The following is a 6539-nucleotide window of genomic DNA, read 5'->3' on the forward strand; positions in this document are numbered from 1 at the left end:
ACCTTAAAAATATATCAAGGGTTAAAGGACTTATGTGTCAACAGGATTTGGAAAAACTGGTCCATGTGTTCATCTTCAGTAGACTTGACTACTGTGACGGTGTCTTTACAGGGCTCCCTAAAAAATCAATCAGACAGCTGCAGCTGATTCAGAACGCTGCCAGTCTCTTGGTCTTAGTAAGGACTCGAGCAGCAGCGTTCTGAATCGATGCAGCTGTCTGATTGATTTTTTAGGGAGCCCTGTAAAGACACCGTCACAGTAGTAAGTCTACTGAAGATGAACACATGGACCAGTTTTTCCAAATCCTGTTGACACATAGTCCTTTAACCCTTGATATTTTTAAGGTGATAGAGGCTGACTTTGTAATGTCTATTGTGGCTGTTAAATTCAGGTCTGAGTCCATGATACACCAAGATTTCTGGCTTTTTCTGTTGTTTGAAGCTGAGCGCAGACTTTTAATCGTTCCTCTTTTGCTCCAAAAACAACCACTCAGTTTTCCTTCATTTATTTCAGAAAGTTCTGGTACATCCAGCGTTAATTTGTTCGATGCACTAGTCAGTTTTGTATTGGACTATAGTCCCCTGGCGATAAGGTTATGTAAATTTGTGTGTCGTCGCCTAACTATGGTAACTTATTTTGTTTTTCCATAATCTGGGCCAGTGGGAGCATGTAGATGTAAACAGAAGAGGCCCCAGAATAGAGCCTTGGGAAACTCCGCATGTCATATTTATCGCTCAGATGTATAATTACCTATTGACACAAATAATCCCTATTCTGTAAGTAGGATTCAAACCAGTTAGTACTGAGCCAGAAAGTCCTACCCAGTTTTCCAATCGGTTTAGTAATATGTTGTGGTCGACTGTGTCAAATGCAGCACTGAGATCAAGTAATACTAAGATTGAAATTTTGCCACTATCAGTCTTAAGGTGGATGTCATTAAAAACTTTGACAAGAGCCGTCTCAGTGCTGTGGTGTGGTCGGAAACCCGACTGAAAGATATCAAAACTGTTGTTTAGTGACAGGAAATGGCTGAGTTGTAGAAAAAACGCTTTTTCAATGATTTTACTTAAAAATGGAAGGTTTGATATTGGCCTATAGTTGCTCATTAGTGATGTGTCTAGATTGTTCTTTTTTAAGAGTGGCTTGATTACTGCAGTTTTCAGGGCCTGTGGAAAGATACCTGAAAGAAGAGACAAGTTCACAATCTGTAGAAGATCAGAAGCCAAACAAGTGGAAACAACACCCGTTGGTAGAATATCAAGGCAACAGGAGGAGGTTTTCAGATGTTGTATAATGTCCTCCAGGTTTTCATGGTTGATTATATGAAATTCTGTCATATTGGAACTAGTTTTGCTTGAGCACTGTGACAACACATATCCTGAACTGATATGGATGCACTGACTGTTTGTCTAATCTTCTGAATTTTGTCTTTGAAGAAGGATGCAAAGTCATTGCAGGCCTTGGTAGATAAAAGTTCAGGCTACTGGTACTGGAGGGTTTGTGTGGCAAACAAAGTACGTGAAATTATTGTTTCTGAGATATATCAGAGAAGAAGGACCTTCTTGCATTCCTCAGTTCCAAATTATAAATGCAAAGCTCTCTTTATAGGTGTATAATGGACAGGAGATTTGTTTTTCGCCACCTTGTTCAGCTTTCCTACACTCTCTTTTCTGTTCTCACCAGTAGGACATTTCTCCATGGAGATTTTCTTACCAGAGACAACTTTGACCTAGTGGGAGCAATGGCATCAATAACATTTGTAATTTTACAGTTGAAATTATCTACAAGCTCAGTAACTGAGAGCCAGAGAGTGCGGGTGGAGAAGAAAAGCTGAATAAATGTTCCATGGTGTTTTCAGTGATATACTTCTGATTATCTTGTTTGGACACTTTTGGCACAGAGATAGTGCCGTTAAAGAAAACACAGGATGATCAGAGAGAGCAACGTCAGTCACCACAACCTTGAAATATTCAGACCCTTGGAGACAATCAAGTCCAAGTGTGCCCCTTATTGTGCGTGGGCTCTGTCACATGCTGAGTAGTCCATAGTTCTCAAAAACACAACACAGTTGTTTGGTCACAGTGTTGTCAACATGAATGTTAAAATCACCCGCAATGATACAAATCAAAGTTAATACAGATATAGACAGCAGTTAGTGAAGTCATCAATGAAGGTTGCACAATATTTAGGTCGCCTGTAGATATTTAGAAATTGCTTGAGGGGAAGACTTTAGCTGAAGAGCCACATATTCAAAAGAAACAAAATTTGCATAACAATTTGTGTACAGTGAATGAGTCATTAAACAAAATGTAGACTCCAGCTCCTTTCTTATCACTCTATTCTCGCTCATAAAACTGAAGTTAGGGGGAGCTGACTCGATGAGAACAGCAGCGTTATTATGGTTAACCAGGTTTCAGTTAAAAACAAAAATCTAGATTGTGCTATAAAAAATCATGATAAAAATGATTTCCTGCCAAGACCTGACGTTTAGTAAGCTAGTGTTGGGTGTTTTCATTTTTGGGACAGGCTGTAGCTGACGAGGAATGGATGCTAAATTTGCTAAGTTTGCAGTTAAGTGTTTATTCACCATTCTTTTTATTAACCTATCACAACAAAATTGAGGAAGAATTGAATCCACAGGGCCCGGGCTTGTCTTGGAAAGAGTCATTAGTATCAAAGTCTGAGCCAGGCCCGGCACATAAGTTAGTGCTTGCTGGATTTGCACACAAGCGTCCTTATCAGTCTGGGGGGAGAGTTTGCTGACCTCCAGGCAGAGGTGCCTGGCATTTTACTTTTGCCCGGGGTTGAGCCATTGGGGTAGGAAGGGTGTTATAATTGATGGGGGAAATAGGGAAAGGGTGTGTGGAGCATCAGTAAGGCAGCGATGACCTCATAGGGTTCGGGGTTGGTAAAGGCGTTTGGGGGTGTGCTGAATGGGTGAATCCTCATTGGGTGGGGTGGTGAAGGGGTTTGAGGGGGCTGGACGGGTGAAGAGGGGAGTGGAGGTTTTGTGTCTCTGCTCTGTGGTCTCCCAGGTCAAATCTTTGCACAGGGGGGCTGTGCTGGATCACTGCCGCACTTTGTTGTGTCTTCCTTTTGTTTTGATTGTCTGTTCGGGTCTTGCAGACGGAGCAGATGTGTAGCGCAGAAAGTAAAGTAGATTAGAGGTGAACAGCTTTACTCCTGGCTGTTAAGGAAAAGTCCATCTGCTTTAAAAAGATGTTTGCGCTCCCGAAAATGTTAAAATTGTCAATGAACTAGAGAGAATGGACGGTACATTCAGTTGAAAGCTTTGTTTAGTGCCAGCAGCGGCTGAATCTCTAGTCCTCTTTCTGACTGGCGGTATGGGCCACTGATAAACACATTTGCGTTTAGGGAGCTGATTGTGTCCAGCAGTTCCCTAAGTCCAGGTCTGCAATTCAGACTGTTGCTTTACAACATCATGTGACCGATAGATGTTCTTCCAATTGGGTGTTCTGCACAATATCTGGGATTTTTTGGGTCAAATCAGACATTCACATACTATGACTATTGTCATGCCTTTTTTTACACATACTATACTGTTTTAATGACTTTGTACTATACTATGATTTTTATAATTTTTTCAACATACCATAGTATTATTTTTTTCAACACACTAAAAAATTACTTTTCGTGATTTTTTTTCAACATACTATACTATGACCTTTTATGATTTTTTCAACTTACTAACTATGACTTTTATCATGCCTTTTTGACCTACTATACTGTTTATTAATGACTTTGCTGACATACTATACAATGTTTTTTTATTTTTTTCAACAACTGTAGTATTACTTTTTTCGAAACTATACTAATATACTACCTTTTATATTACTTTTTTTGACATACTAACTTTGACATTTCACACAACTATACTATGATTTTTAAAACTTTTAAACACACTAAACTATGACTTTTTCATGACTTTTTTCAACATGCTTGTTGTTTTCTATTACTTTTGTTGACATCTGTACTATGACTGTTTATGTTTTATTCAACATACAGTATTTTATGCGTTTTATGACTTCTTCGACATAATATATTTTTACTTTTCTTTTTTTTGACATACTACGACTTTACACTAACTTAAAGCCTTCTGGTTCAAACAGACTTCTTAATGTATAACATGTAATTTGCCATATGTCTGCAGGAGCGAAACAATTTATTTGTCTGCATGTTAACAATAACAGAGTAAGCAAAGCTACAAACGTATAATTTCCTAGAAAAAAACTGTCATTCTGCCATACTGGCAGAAAATAAATATTTGTTTGAAAGAACCACTTCCACGTAATTTCATGTATTACTCATAATATCATAACATAATTTCTCCATACTTTAATTGTATGCTTGCCTCTAGACAAATTTCACCTTCTTCCACATTTCTGTGCATTCAACCGTCACTACAGGTTATGAACACTTTTATTAACTGGAAGATACCAACTGAAAATGATTTCGATTATCCTATAATTAGTACCAAATACATACAGGTGCATTCTAGCGAATTATAGGAAATTAATAAGAAATTGTGCCTGTAATTCTGCACCACAGAATAAATGATATTCAACATCTTCATTGTGTTAAACATTAGCAGCCTAACTTTCATGAAGTTGTAGCTCAACGTCTAAACTAGAACAATTTAAAGCTCTATGTTCTTTTAACAGTCAAACTTTATTGGTATAAGTTTCCAAACTACAAACAATGAATTTGTTGGTAAATTGGTTTGAATGTCTTAATGACATTCATTTTACATTTCAAACTTCAAGGCCTTAAAAGGCATTTTACAGAATTCAAACATCCAAAACCATTAACAGTGGTAGCTCTTAAAAACAGCAGAACAAAACAGACAACAGGGAGTAGGAAGGGTAAGTATGGGATACTTGCACATTACTGAGCACAGTGCATCTTGATTGTTGATTGTCTACAAACTTAGTTTGCATACGTGAGTCACAGTCATTCCCCCCTCCTCAGTAGTCATGCTGTTAGTCATCATGCATCTGAGGGGGATTCTGTGTCTCTCTGGGATCCAACAGATAATTTCAAGTTCAGTCAAACACATTAATAATTAATTTATAAATTCATCTTACATAAAGTATCTTTTCCTTATGAGGAGAGAACTTCATGCCGTGAACCTATTTGACATGGACAAAAATCTGTTACCCCTCATCCCCTCCATACAAAAGAACTAAAATACAGTCATTGTAAAACAAACCACTGTTTCACATTGGAGAAACTATCTGCATGAATAATAACAACAATGAAATCAGTGCACTAAACATTAAATAAACAATTACAGGTTTTGATTGAATTTCTAAGGCATCTTTTTAACTTGGCTGTGGCATTGCTTCAACTCAAACACGCACAGAAACTCACTAGGCTGTGAATGAAAGAAACCATGAAGTAAGAGTACAACAAATACAGTTAACCCTTCTATGTAAATGCTGATCAGATTATTCCCAGTTTTGTAAATCTTCTTTAAAGTGACTATATGTAACTGTTAAATGTTTCTGAAACTGTGCAATTTTCATCTAATAACAATAAAGACTTTGTAACAGCAAACGAGAAAGTATTTTTATGTAGTTTTTATGCTTTACTCCGTTAAATTTTTTGGCGAAGTCACAAAATGATTTACGGCAGGTATAGAACCATTGTGATGGGTCACAGATTCACTATACACACCCAAAAAGCCTGTGTTGTAAGTATGAGCCAGGTAAAGGTAGCAGGAGATTTCTTAATTAGACCAAATTGTATTTTCGTTTTATTTAGAAGTTATCTGTTGTAGTTATGGCTGATACGGGGCCGGACCATTACCAGAAAAAACAGAATTAAACAAAGACTAAAAGCTAAAACGGGAAAATGACAGACAACAGGCGGACATCCGATTCAATCACGGTCGGCCTTTAACAGATTAAGACAATTACAGGATTGTAAATGATTCAAATACGTCCCTGAATTTGCTCTTAGGTATGTAATATGTTATTTCATTCATAAATAACTTTACAATTCGCAATGTGGTGTACGTAGTAGCCTACATTAACTTACATCCCCCCTTCCATCCTTCAGTTTTATTCATTTTCATTAAGTGTTTGTGTTTCCTAACTATTTTTCTTTCCCTTTTCTGTCTGTGCTAATTATCTATTTACTTTATGTGCTACAACAAACTCTAAATGCTTTGACCCGTGACACAGTGCAGTGATAACATTACCCGTAGTTTAGTTTACCGCTAGAATTAACACAACTGAAGTTACAAATAGCCACTTAATATATAACAAACGGGGAGTGTAAAGACGAGAATTTTAGCTGTAGAGAAGGAAAAGCTACTGTGAATGACCTAAACATTGTTTTTCAGAGCTAAAAGGAAAACTTTGGTGAGGCTGTAACTGGCTGTAGGGAGAGGCATCGTTGCATCCCCAAGACTTCAGTGTACAGACTTAACAGGAAAAAGACAAAAAAATATCCAAAATAAAAACAAGACATCACCTAAGCTCTTCTGTTCTCATAAAGAGCACCCAAACAAAATA

This window comes from Etheostoma spectabile, chromosome 3 (assembly GCF_008692095.1).
Source record: "Etheostoma spectabile isolate EspeVRDwgs_2016 chromosome 3, UIUC_Espe_1.0, whole genome shotgun sequence".
Taxonomy (NCBI): domain Eukaryota; kingdom Metazoa; phylum Chordata; class Actinopteri; order Perciformes; family Percidae; genus Etheostoma; species Etheostoma spectabile.